Source organism: Aquarana catesbeiana, linkage group LG04 (assembly GCF_042186555.1).
Source record: "Aquarana catesbeiana isolate 2022-GZ linkage group LG04, ASM4218655v1, whole genome shotgun sequence".
In the NCBI taxonomy this organism is placed as follows: Eukaryota; Metazoa; Chordata; class Amphibia; order Anura; family Ranidae; genus Aquarana; species Aquarana catesbeiana.
In genome coordinates this window covers 56,162,658-56,177,516 of record NC_133327.1, presented here as the reverse complement: position 1 = coordinate 56,177,516, position 14,859 = coordinate 56,162,658, and the positions used below count along the sequence as shown (strand labels likewise).

Sequence of the window (14,859 nt, the reverse complement as noted above, 5' to 3'; positions counted from 1 at the left end):
GGTGAGGAAGGGCTTTCTCCCCCAAAACACGTCCCTTGATGGCAGGTCGCACATGTTGACATTGTGAAATTTGTGTGCATCTTCCAAATTTGGCTTTTCCAGGGGTGATTTCCCCCCATCTGAACGCAATATCAAACACAGTTCCTAAATACTCATGTCTGATATTGCCTTCAAGTTCTACCAAATGTGAACTTTGTAAGATCAAGATTTGTGTCTTTCTTGTTGGTTTTACACAGGCCTGTTTTCTATAAAATGGACATTTTGATTTTGGATAATGACACCACAAAAATTGGTATACAACAAACATGTTGGTTTGTCAGAAAAACCTTTGGTAAATGCACATGTGATTGTGCAGGTATTAAAAAGATTGTTCATCAAGAATGTGTGGATTATTGTCTCAACACTACAACACTTTTGGGGTGATGTAATTGTTGTTTTATGAGAAAATGGGGGTAATTTCCTAAGGGCAAATCCACTTTGCACTACAAGTGCAGTTTCAGTGCAGTTGCAAGTGCACTTGTAGTGAAAAGTGTCTTTGCATTTAGTAAATAACAGCCACCAGTGCTTTGTATAAGGTTACACAATCACGATATTTTCTGCACTCCACACATTTCTGTCAGGGTCAGCTCAAACAAACACAAGCAGTAAATGTCCACAAAGAAGAGCCTGGGGTGAGATGCCTGTCGAGAACTTGAGGTCCTGCAGGCTTCTCCCTGTGGCCAAATACCGCAGGGTGGCGACCAACCTCTGCTCCGGAGTGATGGCTTGCCTCATGCAGGTATCCTGCCTGCTGATATAGGGGGTCAGCGAAGCCAACAAACGGTGAAACACGGGGTCCGTCATCCTGAGAAAGTTCCTGAAATCATCAGGATTATTCTCACGGATCTCACGGAGCAAAGACATATGACAGAACTGGTCACGCTGAAGCAACCAATTCTTGGTCCATGAACTCCTCCCCACCCTGTTCATGGACTGGACTTGTGTCAAGGTCAGGACCCCAACACCAAGCCCCCGCACAGCACGAACTCTACGAGGAGTACGCATATGAAACATGGCTAGAAAACGGTCGGCTGCTCAGAACGAAGTAACAGAACGCACTGAAGAACAGCAAGGCCTGTGAAGAGCGACCTGAAAAACAGCAACGAGCAGGCAAGATCACACAGAAAACTCTGATACGAACTGACTGCACGCACTGAAGAGCAGATACAAACCCACAAGCACAAACTGAACGGCAGAAAACGATCTGAAAGCCACGAGTCTGAAAAAGCGCGAATCGTCTCTCACCAAACTTTTACTAACACGAGATTAGCAAAAGGAGCCCAAAGGGTGCCACGCTTGGTTCTGAACCGGCCTTTTCTAGTCTCGTCGTACGTGGTGTACGTGACCGCGTGGTTGTCGATCGGAAATTCCGACAACTTTGTGCGACCGTGTGTAGGCAAAACAAGTTTGAGCCAACATCCGTCGGAAAAAATCCTAGGATTTTGTTGTCGGAATGTTCGAACAAAGTCCGACCGTGTGTACGGGGCATTACTATCATGCTTGTCTTTATCACCACAATGTGAATTTATCTCTATATATCTTATTAAAGCATTTTAAATCTATAAAAACGTCTGCACCCAGAGGCGCCTCTTTACTTGTTGTCTTTCAGAAAGTATGCAGAACCAGAGCGTGGGAGAAAAAAAAGAAATGAAGAGAGACTTATGCAAAGGTTGCATCTTCTGTTTAAATTTAAGAGGTGTGGTGTGGATGTGGATAAAGAACTGGAGGAGATAAAGGAGGAGAGAAGGAAAATAATAAAAGAAAAAGGGAAAGCAATTATTTTTAATGCAAAAGTGCGTGAGATGGAGGAGGGGGAACAGTGCTCTAGATTTTTCTTTAAAAAAAGTTTTTCTAATGATAAAGTGATGAAATCTGTTTTATCAGGGGAGGAGGAGGTTGAAGGTGAAAGAATGATGGAGGAGGTGGCTACATTTTATAAAAACTTATATGGTATGCAGAAAGAGGTGCCTGAGAAAGAACTATGGGATTATTGTGCTGTGGTGGGAAAGAGTATTGGTGAGGAGGAGGCACAAAGTTTGCTGGATTCTGTGACGGAGAAAGAGGTGGAGAAGGTGTTAGGATCCATGCAGAAGGGTAAAACACCTGGAAAAGATGGCCTTCCTGCTGAGTTTTATGTGAAATTCTGGCCTTTACTAAAAAAACATCTGGGGGAGGTGGTGAAGGTGTGTGTAGAGAATGGGACGGTCTCACCCTCAATGAGAGAGGGGGTGATTACCCTCATTTTCAAGAAGGGGGATAGAAAGGAGGTCAAAAACTGGCGCCCGATTACTTTACTGAATGCCGATTATAAATTGATGGCTAAACTGTTGGCCAACAGGTTAAGTGGTGTGGTGGGTATGATGATAGATGATTGGCAGGTCTGTGCGGTACCCGGACGCAGAATGTCAGATATCCTTGTTTTGCTGAGGGACCTTGTCTATTACACACAGATTAATAATATGCCTTTGGCTTTGATGGGAATTGACTTTGAACAAGTAAGCATGAGATACTTTGTTGTATGCCTTCTCTGAGTTTTGACAGAGATGGGCTTGCCGGCACCATTCTTGAGAACCCTGAGGGGTCTTTATAGCGGGACAAAGAGTCAGGTGCAGGTGAACGGTAACTTAACAGAGATGTTTCCTGTATGGTCAGGGGTGAGGCAGGGGTGTCCCTTATCCCCCATCATGTTCATCTGTGTGATGGAGCCCCTGTTGAGGCATATACAAGGGGATAAAACGTTTAAAGGGATTTTTGTACCTGGGAGTGGGGGGGGGTTACGTGAAATCCGTACCCTATATGGACAATGTGACCTTTTACTGTTCTTCAGTGCGAGATGCTAAAAGGGCTGAACTACAACTAAATATATGTGGGAGTATGTCAGGACTAAATGTTAACTTGCAGAAGAGCCAAATTTGTATAGTAAGCGGAACGTGTGAAACAGCTGGAATCAATATAAAACAAACGGACTCCTTGGTGATTTTGGGTACGCACTTTGAGAGAGACTTATCAAACCAGGTGAATGAGGCCAAAATAGTGGAGAAGGTTTCAAATATGGCGGATATGATTTTCCTGATATAGACGTTTTAATGCTAACGCATTTCTGGCTAATACACTATAAAGTGTTAGTGAGTGGAGGGTTGAAAGCTCACCTCATGAGGTATCTGGCCGGATGGTCAATGGTAAAGTGGGGCTGGTGTGTACAAGACCTCTTAAAAAACAGGGGGTACTAGGGCTGTGGGTTTTATGTTAAGTTGAACCTTTTCTTTCAAAAATATAAGTTGGATGAGTTGGGAGTAGGGGCGGTTGCAAAGACTACTCTTGTTAAATGGCTTTAAAAGGAAGAGATCAGAGCCAATATATTTGGATTGGGGTCTAGAGAAACTGATGTATGTTGGAAAAAATTTGTGACTAAAGGTCTGTCAAATCGACAAAAGGAAATAACATGGATGGCCTTCCATGGTGTATTGATGACAAAAAGCTTTTTAAGAGCAAGAGATTTGGCAAGGGAGGAGAAATGCCCAAGGGAGGGCTGTGAAGAGGTTGAGACTACCCAACATGCATTATTTGGCTGTTTCTTTGCAAGAAGAGTTCGAAGAAAATCAACGCATTTTATGGAGGAGGTAATGGAAATAAAAGGCATAAGTATGCTGATTTGGGTTGGTGGAGGGTAACAAAATTCAAGAAAGAAGATTGTGGATTGTGGTGAACGTTTTGAAGGAGGTGTTGTGGGATGCCAGATGTTGGGAGGTTCGGAGGAAATGTTTTTTGTCAGAGGAGGATTGCGTTAATCTTTTCTTTGCTAGGCTTTATGTGGTGTTGCTGGTGGATAGAAGGTGGATGGGGGAGGTGGAGGCAGATATGTATTGGGGATGGGGGAGGTGGAAGGGTGGGGAAGGATGGGGTTGAAATGTATTTTTGTAATGTATATGTGTTTGTGTATGATATTTTTTTGGAAAAAATTTGGAAAAAATGCCTAGATGATGTGTTAAGCATGATGCTAGAGAGAATCCTCGTGTGGTTCTTATTGAAGTAAAGGTGACATGCTATTGAACTGATGGGTAAAAGCAAAAAAAAAAAAAATCTGTTCTTATCAGTTTAATATCTGATACGTCCCCTATCTGGGGACCATATATTAAATGGATTTTTAGAACAGGGAGATGGAAGAAGAGCTTGCTCTGTCCACTCCACGCATCGACCTGGTATTGCAGTACCTCCAGGACTGGTGCACCCCTCTCTCATGCAGTTTCCAAAAACAGAATAATGAACAACAAAAAAAATCTTCCTTTTGCTTGCTCACTGATTGCAATGTTGTTTTTTTTTTGGCTCACAAGCTGTTAATTCTTGCAATAATAAACTTGCATTTAACCCCTGTGTGTATTGGTGTTTTTGCTTCGTGTCAGTTTCTTGGCCTATCTCTCTGCCACTTTACCTGCTGCTTCCTGACCCAAAAAATATGGAGCGAGGAGGTAGGGAGTTTCAAGAAGCCAAACCTATGAAGTCAGTAAGTAGACACATTTCGACAAGACAGCAAGCTCATGTTCTATCCATCTTTCTTCCAAGGCCCAAAACAAAGCCTTTGCTGCCAGTGTCATTTTAGACAGGCAGCAGGTCCCAGGCCATTGGAGTAGGCCTGACTTTGCTCCATCTCTGTCCCTTGTTGCAGCTAGCTAAAAGTCAGTCCAGGCATTCCTTCCCTCCCTTATTTTTGAAGCCTGTGTCTCCCTCTAGTGGGTCCCCGTCTCGTCTTTCTCATTCACGTTACCAGGGGGCGGGGCCATGCAAATGATTTCCCTCGTTGGGCATCAACGAGGAGCACCTGGATGTGTGCAATTAGTGCTCAGGGCTGCCTAATTGACAGTTTTAAGGTCAGAATGGGCTGCAGGTGTTAAGGAGGTGTTAGGTGTGTTGAGGGATTAGGCCTCTAGCCCGGGTAGGTGTGAAAAGTTGCTGTGCCTGTGGCTGCTGCCAGTCTAGACAGGGGGGAAGGGTAGACGGGCATCTCTTAGCGAGCTCTTCGTTTCTGCCAGGCCGCCACTCACTCGGAAAAGAGAATAATTGGGTTATCGCTTCTCGGCCTTTTGGCTGTGATCTTAGTGTCATGGTTGGAGGGTTTAACTGAAGGCACCAGTTTCACTCGGACTTGGGGTGTTTCCTTTTTTGGTACACCCCATGCTGTATTGGGTGAGACGCTGCTGGAGGCTACGAGAGGGCGATATGTGGGCTTACTCCACCATGCCGGAGCGAGGTCTTTGCGATTTGCTGCGATTTCTGGTTAGGCCAGATGCTAGAACGATGGTGACGTTAAGGACGATCGTGGTGGAGCTTCTGATGGATGTTTTTGATGTCAAGGTAAGAGACATAATGTGTCTGCAGGATTTCCCTCAGCAGGGAACTTATGATGTTACTTTTGGTTCTTCCGAGGTATGCTGGAGGATTTTTGAAGAAGCAAAGGTAAAGAAAAGTGAAATCTTGGAGCTGATTGAGGTTCAACCTCTTTTCATGCAGGAGGAGAAGGTGATTACGGTCCATCTTTATGATCCCTTCGCAGATCCAGCTTTAGTGTGGGCTTTTTTGAAAACATACTGTGAAGACCTAAGGGGAGGAGAAAAAGTGTTAAATAAGTTCGGTATTTGGTCAGAAAAGTATAGGTTTTTTGGGCGTTTTAGGAAAGATGAGGGATGTATCGGTGGAGTGAGGAGACCCCTGGCTGTCTTTACTATTGGAGGGGAGAGGGGATTCCTTTTCTATCCTGGACAGCCAAAATACTGTCGGAGATGTTTCAAATATGGGCATGCAACTGCTGACTGTGATGAGGGAGTAGTGTGTCTCTTTTGTAATATGGCTGGATTCAGTACAGTCACTTGCAGCATGTCCAGAGTGTGCGATATTTGTAAAAGAGCAGGCCATTTTGCGAGACAGTGCGAGAAATATTGCGAAGCAAAAGAAACATTTACGGACATAGTGACAAGTAACAGGATTCAATGAAGACTCAACGCTAAATGGAAGTAATGGCCAAGGCGTGATGGTGGTGGGGAGAGGGACGGGGGGGACCCGCGGAAGTAAATAATGATGCGGCCCCATCTGGTGTACCTCGACCAGCCACAGCTGATGAGGCTGAGCCTGGAGATGATGGTGCTCCGGTTGATGGCGTAGGTAGTTCTTCAGTTTCTGCTGTTGGAGCTGAGGCTGGAGTAGCCTGCCCTGAGACTGGGGATCCGTCTCTAGGTGTGGGAGAAAGGGCGGTTCATGGAGAAGAGGAGGAGGAATTTATGCAGCAGGATGACGTATCAGATGAAGCTGGAGTGGCAAGCGGGGCAGAAACCTCGGTATCAGGGTGGAGTGTGTCCCGGTTGATTGGAGACTTGTCAGATAGTGAAGAAGAGATGGATGAAGCAGAAGGGGAAGAAGAGGAAGAAGATCTGGAGTGTGGACAGCGTTTTGTGTCTCCGACAGTGGAGGGGGAGGAGTTGTCTGGTAAAAGAGCCAGAATTGATGAAGGGGGTTCCGAGAGTGGGGGGTCACTTCGGATTGCCCTATCTGGGGACTCAGAGTCTGCCAGTTCTCTGGGTCCTAACTCAAAGAGATGGCAGAAGGGAAGTAAGCAGGGAAGAGAGGGTAAAGAACCCCCATACCAGTGGAAAGGACATCACCACGGTGCAGAATCTCTGGAGGTAGGTGGCTAAGGACCCTATCCAAATCTTCTATGCCAACGGCTTCTGGATAGGTAAGTGGTCTGTGCTCTGCAAACTGAGGAAAGACCCTTCGGGGGACATCCAGCACCTGCAGCCTTTCTTCTCCCTGGGATCATCCGCAGGAATCCTTTTCTACCCTGGCATACCCTACAATTGTAACAAGTGTGGGCAACCGGGACACATAGGTAAGGATTGTACAGAGCTTGCTTGCAGGTTCTGTAGGGTTACAGACCACGAGACCAAGGACTGTCCGAGGTCCAAAGCCTGCAACCTTTGTGGATTGGCAGAGCATGTCTTCAGACACTGCCCCCAGAGGACCCGGACCTACGCTGGAACCCTGATCCAGGGTAAGCCATCCGGGAGTAAGCTGCCAGAAAAACCAAAGGAACCTCGAAAGGCCACAGGTAAGTCCACTCCTGCCTCCAGCACACCCCCACCCACCCCCTCTGTGCCGTAGGGAACCCCTCCCCCCCGAACCTGTGCTCCCTGGAGGACTTCCCCACCCTCCCACCCCCTCCAGTGGCCCAAGAGGAAGCTGGAAACGGAAGCCAGAGAGCCCAACAGCTGAGGAACCTGCCACCTCCACCAAACGGCCCAACGGGGTCCAACGTGACAGCGATGGACCAGAGCAAGTAGTGGAGGACCTAGAGTCTGCAGGGGAGGAGGAAGAAGGGGAGGAGATCACGGTCGACCCCGAGCATGACCTCCCCCCCAATGTCCACATCAGCCAGCGGATGATGGAGTCTGTCCTTGAGGAGCTGGGCCTGGCCCAGAACACAGGACAGGCAGAAGACGCAACGGAAGAGCCACCCACCCTCCGGGGAGGTAAGTTCGGACCCTTGTTAACTAGACCCTCATACCCTTTTTCATTATGGCTGAGATCTCAATCTTTTCCATGAATGTAAGGAGTATCAAGGATACATCTAGAAGGCAAGCGGTCCTGACCTTTCTTTCAAGTCAGCAGAGTGATGTCTACATGCTTCAGGAGTGCGCCCTTCCTCCCTTGAGGAGGTACACTCATCTGTCCTCCCAGTTTACCCTTGGTCCCTCCTACTGGTCCGGAGGTGGCGATTGCAAGTCTGCAGGAGTAGCCATTCTGGTCAGGGGTGGGCACTTCACGGTTGACTATATCCAGGAGCTAGTCTGTGGCCGTCTTTTGGTCATAGATGGCTCGGGGGTGGAAGAGCCAGTTAGGCTCATCAACGTGTACGCCCCCCCAGACAAGAATGCGTGGCTGGAACTTTTCCAGACCCTGCGGACCCAACTCGTCACCACCAGAACAGTAGTGATCGGCGGTGATTTTAACTGTCTGATCGAGGAGAATGGGCACAGCTCCAGCATATACGCAAAACTTGATGCTACTTCTAGGCCTTGCAGGACGCCGTGGGATCCATAGGGAAAGGGACCGTGAACTATTCGTGGTGCCGACCTGTTGGATCTGTGCGTTCCAGGATTGACTTCGTGCTAACTTCAAGAACAGTCAAACATTGTGAGTTCTCCATGGTCCCCTGCTTTTTCTCTGACCACAGGGCTATTCACTTTCGGGGTGACCTGGGCGAGCGCTTGGCCCGCAGACCGGGTTCCTGGAAGCTGAATAGCACCCTGCTGGAAAACGAGGAATTGATAGGGGAACACCGGGAGGTCTATGCCACCTGGATGGAGGAAAAGAGATTCTTCGGAAGGGTAAGTGATTGGTGGGAGTTTGTGAAGGTTATGCTGCGTAGCTTCTTTCAGGCAAGGGGACGCCAGCGTGTGTGTGCCAGGAGGAGGGAACTCAGGAGACTGCAGCGTCCGTTGCAGTCCCTGCAGGACCTTCATCACTGTGGCTGGGACGTTAGGCAGGACCTGGAGGACACCAAGAAGAGCCTGAAAGGACACTTCGAGGAAGAATCCAGGCACATTATCTAACGTGCCAAGGTGGAGAATCTTGAGAAAGGTGAGAAGTGTAATTCTTTCTTTTTTAGGAAACTTCACTCAGGACACACTCCCTTGTCAGAGCTGCGTGATGAGACCGGAACACTCAAGAAGGCTGTGATGCAAGTGGTCAGCGACTACTACACCAACCTCTACTCCCCGAAAGAAATGTACCCACAGGCGGCTGACAGGTTCCTGTCAGGTATCTCTAACCAAAATTGATCCTGCAGGTTCATCAACCGTCAATGCCCCCTTGGTGTTGGAGGAGCTGCATTCTGCCGCTAAATCCTTAAGGCGAGGCAGGACCCCGGGCTGCGATGGTCTCCCAGTTGAGCTCTATGTAGCACTGTGGGATCTCGTGGGCCTGGACCTGCTCGAGCTGTACGAGGAGATGGTAGTGGAGGGCAAAATGCCTCCGTCACTGAGGGAGGGGATGATCACAATTTTGTATAAGCGGAAGGGGGAGAGATTGGATCTTAAAAATTGGCGTCCGATCTCTCTTCTGAATGTGGACTACAAAATCCTCGCCAAGGTCATGGCCAACAGGCTGAAGTCTGATCCGGGTGGATGATCTGTCCGATGACAGACTTGCGGCATTGCTGGTCACAGGATTGCGGACAGCCTGGCGCTTGTCCGGGACACGGTCCAGTACATTCATAGCCGCCCTGTGCACGCGGCCCTGGTCAATCTTGACCAGGAGAAGGCCTTTGACCGTGGCTCCCACGAGTTTATGTGCAGTGCTCTGCGCAGGTTTGGTCTTGGGGAAATGTTTTGTTCGTATGTGGATATAATGTACACTGACATTTCTAGTTTGGTGCTGGGAAATGGCTGGAAAACTGACCCCTTTGCAATTTTGTCTGGGGTCAGACAAGGCTGCCCTCTCTCACCTCTGCTTTTTGTTTGTTGTATAGAGCTCTTTGTCCGGTCCTGGTGCGGTGATCCCTCTGATCTCTGGGTTCCGTCTGATGCTTCGGGCAGACGGGAGGTCAAGTGCTCACTCTACATGGACGACGTGACGGTGTTCTGTGCTGATCGGCGCTCCATCGACACACTCGCCCAGACCTGTGAGGACTTCGGCCAAGCTTCAGGGGCAAAGGTCAACTGCGGGAAGTCAGAAGTCATGCTCTTTGGAAAGTGGTTCCTGCCTTCTTCTGCACCCATTCCTTTCAGCATCAAGACGGTTTTCATCAAAATACTTGGGGTCTGGTTTGGAGCTGAGGGCGCAGCCCTGAAGTCCTGGGAGGAAAGACTGTCAAAGATGCGACAGGCCATCACCAGGGCGGTGTTTCACTTCATCTGGAGCTCCAAAATGGACAGAGTGAAGCGGGCGGTTATGTTCAAGGAACCCCTCAAGGGCGGTAAGGGCGTGCCCGACATCGCTACCCTACTGAGGGTGTGCTTTGCTTGTAACTGTAGGACATTGGTCGACAGAACTGTGGACTCTGGTGGTAACTCCATGTCCCGTTTTTTCCTCCTGCCTCTTTAGAGGACCCTCGGATGGGACAAATGGGACAGCTCCATCCCCTACAACTGGGACACCCCTTGGTACTACTTGGACACCTTCAAGTTTATTAAGGAGATGGGGCTACATGGAGTGAAGCCTGACTTGTGGAAGCCATAAACTATCCACAAGTTGATTAGAGCATCGGACATTGTTTAGACTGTTCCAGGCCTCCCTTCAGCCACTTGTAAAGTGGTCTGGAGGAATGTTTCTTCAAAGAGACTCACCAACAGGCACAAAGATCTGGCATGGATGGCCCCTTTTGCATCATCCAGGAGGAAACTGCTCTGCATGTTTTCTGCGAGTGCCCCTTTGCACAGGACCTGTTGAGGGCCTTGGAACCTGAACTCAAAGACTTTGTACCACAGACTGCTATCACACACTTTGGTGTGTGTTGAACGGACTCTTCTGTGGAACTCATTCACAGAAGGACATTGACGGTGCCTGGCGGGTGTTTTAAGGACGCTTTATGGTGCGCCAGAAAGCGCCTCATCCACCAGCGGGAGAGGGTGTCCATCGAGGACTGTCGCAGACTGGTCCACAGTCTGCTCAGAGACTACCACTTGATGGACTTCAAGGAGGAAGAGGAGGTCTGAAGATTTCCCCCCCCCTCTCCCCCATGTATCCTTTGGCAGTTCAAATAAAGCTTCGGGCCTGTGAACTCTTTTCTCCCTCCCCTACCCCACCTTCTCCAACCCCTCCCAACACATCCATTGCCCATTTGAATGTTATTAGACTGTGTGACCTGACTTTTGTGATATGTTTTTGAAGTAATGCTTTCAGGGTAATGCGTTGTCATGCATGATGTGATGTTTCGGGGTATTATTACTCTGCACAACACATTACATTCATCCTGCAGTATGATGCCTAATTTATTTGTATGCTTGGCAATGTATTGTTATGTAGTGTATTAATGCGCTGCGTCGCAGTACAGATTGGAATGTACCCTGTTTAAGTATTTGAAAATGTATACTTTAATGTTTTTTGTATATTTTCTTGCAAAATAAACTGATAAGAACAGATTTTTTTGATTATCTGATACGTCCCCTATCTGGGGACCATATATTAAATGGATTTTTGGAACAGGAAGGTGTGAAAAGTTTCTGTGGCTGCTGCCAGTCTAGAGAGGGGAAGGGTAGACGGGCATCTCTCAGCAAGCTCTTCGTTTCTGCCAGGCCGCTGCTCACTCGGAAAAGAGAATAATTGGGTTATCGCTTCTCGGCCTTTTGGCTGCGATCAATGTGGGGAAAGATGGAAGAAGAGCTTGCTCTGTCCACTCCACGCATCGACCTGGTATTGCAGAACCTCCAGGACCGGTGCACCCCTCTCTTATGCAGTTTCCAAAAACAGAATGAACAACAAGAAAAATCTTCCATTTGCTTGCTCACTGGGGGCAATGTTGTTTTTTTTGGCTCACAAGCTGTTAATTCTTGCAATAATAAACTTGCATTTAACCCCTGTGTGTATTGGTGTTTTTGCTTCGTGTCAGTTTCTTGGCCTCTCTCCCTACCTCCTCGCTCCATATTTTTTGGGTCAGGAAGAAGCAGCAGGTAAAGTGGCAGTTGCAAGAAGCCAAACCTATGAAGTCAGTAAGTAGACACATTTCGACAAGACAGCTAGCTCATGTTCTATCCATCTTTCTTCCAAGGCCCAAAACAAAGCCTTCGCTGCCAGTATCATTTTAGAGAGGCAGAAGGTCCCAGGCCATTGGAGTAGGCCTGACTTTGCTCCATCTCTGTCCCTTGTTGCAGCTAGCTAAAAGTCAGTCCAGGCATTCCTTCCCTCCCTCCTTTTCGAAGCCTGTGTCTCTCTCCCTCTAGTGGGTCCCCGTCTCGTCTTCCTCGTTCAAGATACCAGGAGGCGGGGTCATGCAAATGATTTTCCTCCTCGGCATCAACGAGGAGCACCTGGATGTGTGCAATTCGTGCTCAGGGCTGCCTAATTGACAGTTTTAAGGTCAGAATGGGCTGCAGGTGTGTTAAGGAGGTGTTAGGCTGGTGTGTTGGAGGGATTAGGCCTCAAGACCGGGTAGGTGTGAAAAGTTGCTGTGTCTGTGGCTGCTGCCAGTCTAGACGGAGGGGAAGGGTAGACGGGCATCTCTCAGCAAGCTCTTCATTTCTGCCAGGCCGCCGCTCGCTCGGAAAAGAGAATAATTGGGTTATCGCTTCTCGGCCTTTTGGCTGCGATCAATGTGGGGAAACTCTTATTGATCGGTGGGAGTGAAGCGTTGGATCTCCCCTTTGGGGAATCCGGGGTATTTTCGGATTTTGCTGTGGAAAAATAGCGATTTAGGTAGAATCTTCTTCGCCAAGACTGGTGGTTGGACCAGAGAAGGAGAAAATAATCCTCAATAATCTTCTTTACAGTAATTATCTACTGGAAAGCTTGGAATTGACGGTGAGCGATATTTATGCCTTGCAGGATTTCCCTGCGACAGGAACTTATGATGTCTCTTTTCATTCTGAGGATGTGTGCTTAAGGGCATATGAAGTGTATCGTGGAAAAAGTGAAACTGGTATTTGGGAAGATGTGGAATTAGAACCGCTTTTTGATGCAGAAAACAGGGATGTGGTCGTACATCTTTACAACCCCTTCCTAGAGCAAGTGGTGGTAAGAATTTATCTTTCTAAGTTTTGTACAGAGATTGATGGGGGTATGAAGATTAGGAATGCATACGGGATGTACAGGAGCAAAATTAAATTTAAAGTTAAATTTAGTATGGATCAGAAGGGTGTTTATACTTTGCCTCCACCTTTCTTCTCTATTGCAGGAGAAAGGTGTTCTTTGTTTTTTTCAGGGCAACCCCCGTTTTGTAGAACTTGCTTTAGCTATAGCCATGAGAAAGAGGAGTGTAAGGTTCTAATGAGATGCAGACAATGTGGGGTGGATAATCATATGGCAAAAGACTGTAGGCAAGATCGTAAATGTGACTTATGTGATGAGTCAGGGCACTTTGCCAAAAATTGTCCTGAAAAGGATAAGGCGGGGTGTCGGATTTTCTCCTTTGCCGACGCTGTAAGAGGAGGAGGTAAAGCTAGGGGTTCGCATGTGTCACCTGAGGTGCAGGCTGCTGCTGCGCAGTTTGCAGAGAGAGCCGCGGCAAAGGAGAAGGCCCTGAAACTAATCTTGGAGTGTGGGATCCTTGAGGAGGAAGAACGGATGGAGGAGGAGGTGACAGTGCGCCCGGAAAGTGTAGCAGCGGCAAGTGTATCAGTGGTGGGTGGTGAGAAAGATGGCGCCGGGACGCTGGAGGTGGGCATGGTTTCGGCTGCCTCGTGCTCTGGCGCAGTTACTAAGGAACAGAAGAGTGATGTCGGAAGGGGCATGGCGGGGAGTATGCAATTAAAAACGTTTAAGGTCAACTTAGTGAGAGAAGCAGAATTGAAGAGGAGTTTGGTGGAGGAGGAGGAAAGAAAGAAAAAAATGATAGTAGAAGTGAGAGTGAAATGGAGGTAGGAGGAGTGCCAGAAGAAATAAATCCAGTAACAGCAAATATAGGTGAGACAGAATGGGGAACACAAATGGACATGGAGGACAGTGCTTCTCTTATCCTCTGTCCCAAAGGCAAAGAGGAGGATGATTGCTTTTTATATGCACTATTTAAGCTAAGATAGAACAAGATGCTTTATTGGGAATGATCTCTTCTTCTGATGAGGGTGAGTCTCTTGACTCTCCAATTCTGGCAGCGAGAAGAGGTAGAGCAGGAGAAGGGAAAGCAGGAGGGATAGAAAAAATGTCCTGAAGGAATGTTCTTGGTGTTTTGTGATGAGATTTTTTTACTGTCATGATGGCGGTAGTGGTTGCTTCATTGAATGTAAGATCAATAGGTTCTTCAAGTAGAAGAGCTGTTATTTTGGATTTTTTAGGGAAAATGAACTTAGACTTAATTTGTTTACAAGAGTGTGGCATAAAATTTTCTCCAAGTCAAGAGTGGAATGGGGGAATCCTTTTGGTCACCAGCGTGTGGTAACAAAAATACCGGTGTTGGATTCCTTATTTAATAAACTCATCCTATTATTTTTGAGTATAAAGTGATCACTCCAGGCCGGTGTATAATGGGAATTTTTGAGTTTTTAAATTCTAAGTTTAGAGTATTTAATGTATATGCACCAGCGAATAGACCTGCTCGGATTGAGTTTATGCAAAACTTGCAAGTTTTTTTGGTTGGGAGATTACCTACAATTTTGGTTGGAGATTTTAATACAGTTAGAGAATCCACAGATAGAGTGGGAGGATGTGGAGGGGCTTTGGATGGTTCATCAATATTATTAAACAATTTGGTAAATGATTTGGGGTTTGTTGATGTTGGAAAAGAAGAAAACTCGGATGGAGATAATTTTACTTTTTTTTCTGAAACCGGGAAAATAAAATCTAGGATAGATTTTTTGTTTTGCTCTAAAGACTTGGTGTATAAAGATTTTGAGAAGTTTTATTTGTTCTTCAGTGATCATTGGGGAATTCAAGCAAGATTTATCTTGGATTGTAGTATACACTTTGACAGAGGGGTATAGAAAATCAACAACCAATTATTGAAAGATGTTGAGGTAATAAGTGAATTTGAATTATTATATAAACATCTGGTGGGAAAAAAACAAGGTTTTAAATGTCTTTTGGAGTGGTGGGACTAGGTGAAGCAAAGGATAGGTGGTTTCTTTAAAGTATGGGGGAGGAGGAGGGCGGAAGACGGAAAGAAACTGTACGAAACCTTGGGAG

At 47.1% G+C, this 14,859-nt stretch overlaps 1 non-coding gene and 1 pseudogene across 1 annotated transcript; both read left to right on the top strand.

Annotated features, from left to right (window-relative positions):
- The first annotated feature begins 4,079 nt into the window (after nucleotides 1-4,079).
- Nucleotides 4,080-4,272, top strand: LOC141141844 (U2 spliceosomal RNA). The gene has a single exon (XR_012244256.1). It is a non-coding gene; the product is annotated as a U2 spliceosomal RNA (small nuclear RNA).
- A 7,084-nt stretch (nucleotides 4,273-11,356) lies between these two features.
- Nucleotides 11,357-11,473, top strand: LOC141141904 (U2 spliceosomal RNA; annotated as a pseudogene).
- The last annotated feature ends 3,386 nt before the right edge of the window (nucleotides 11,474-14,859 follow it).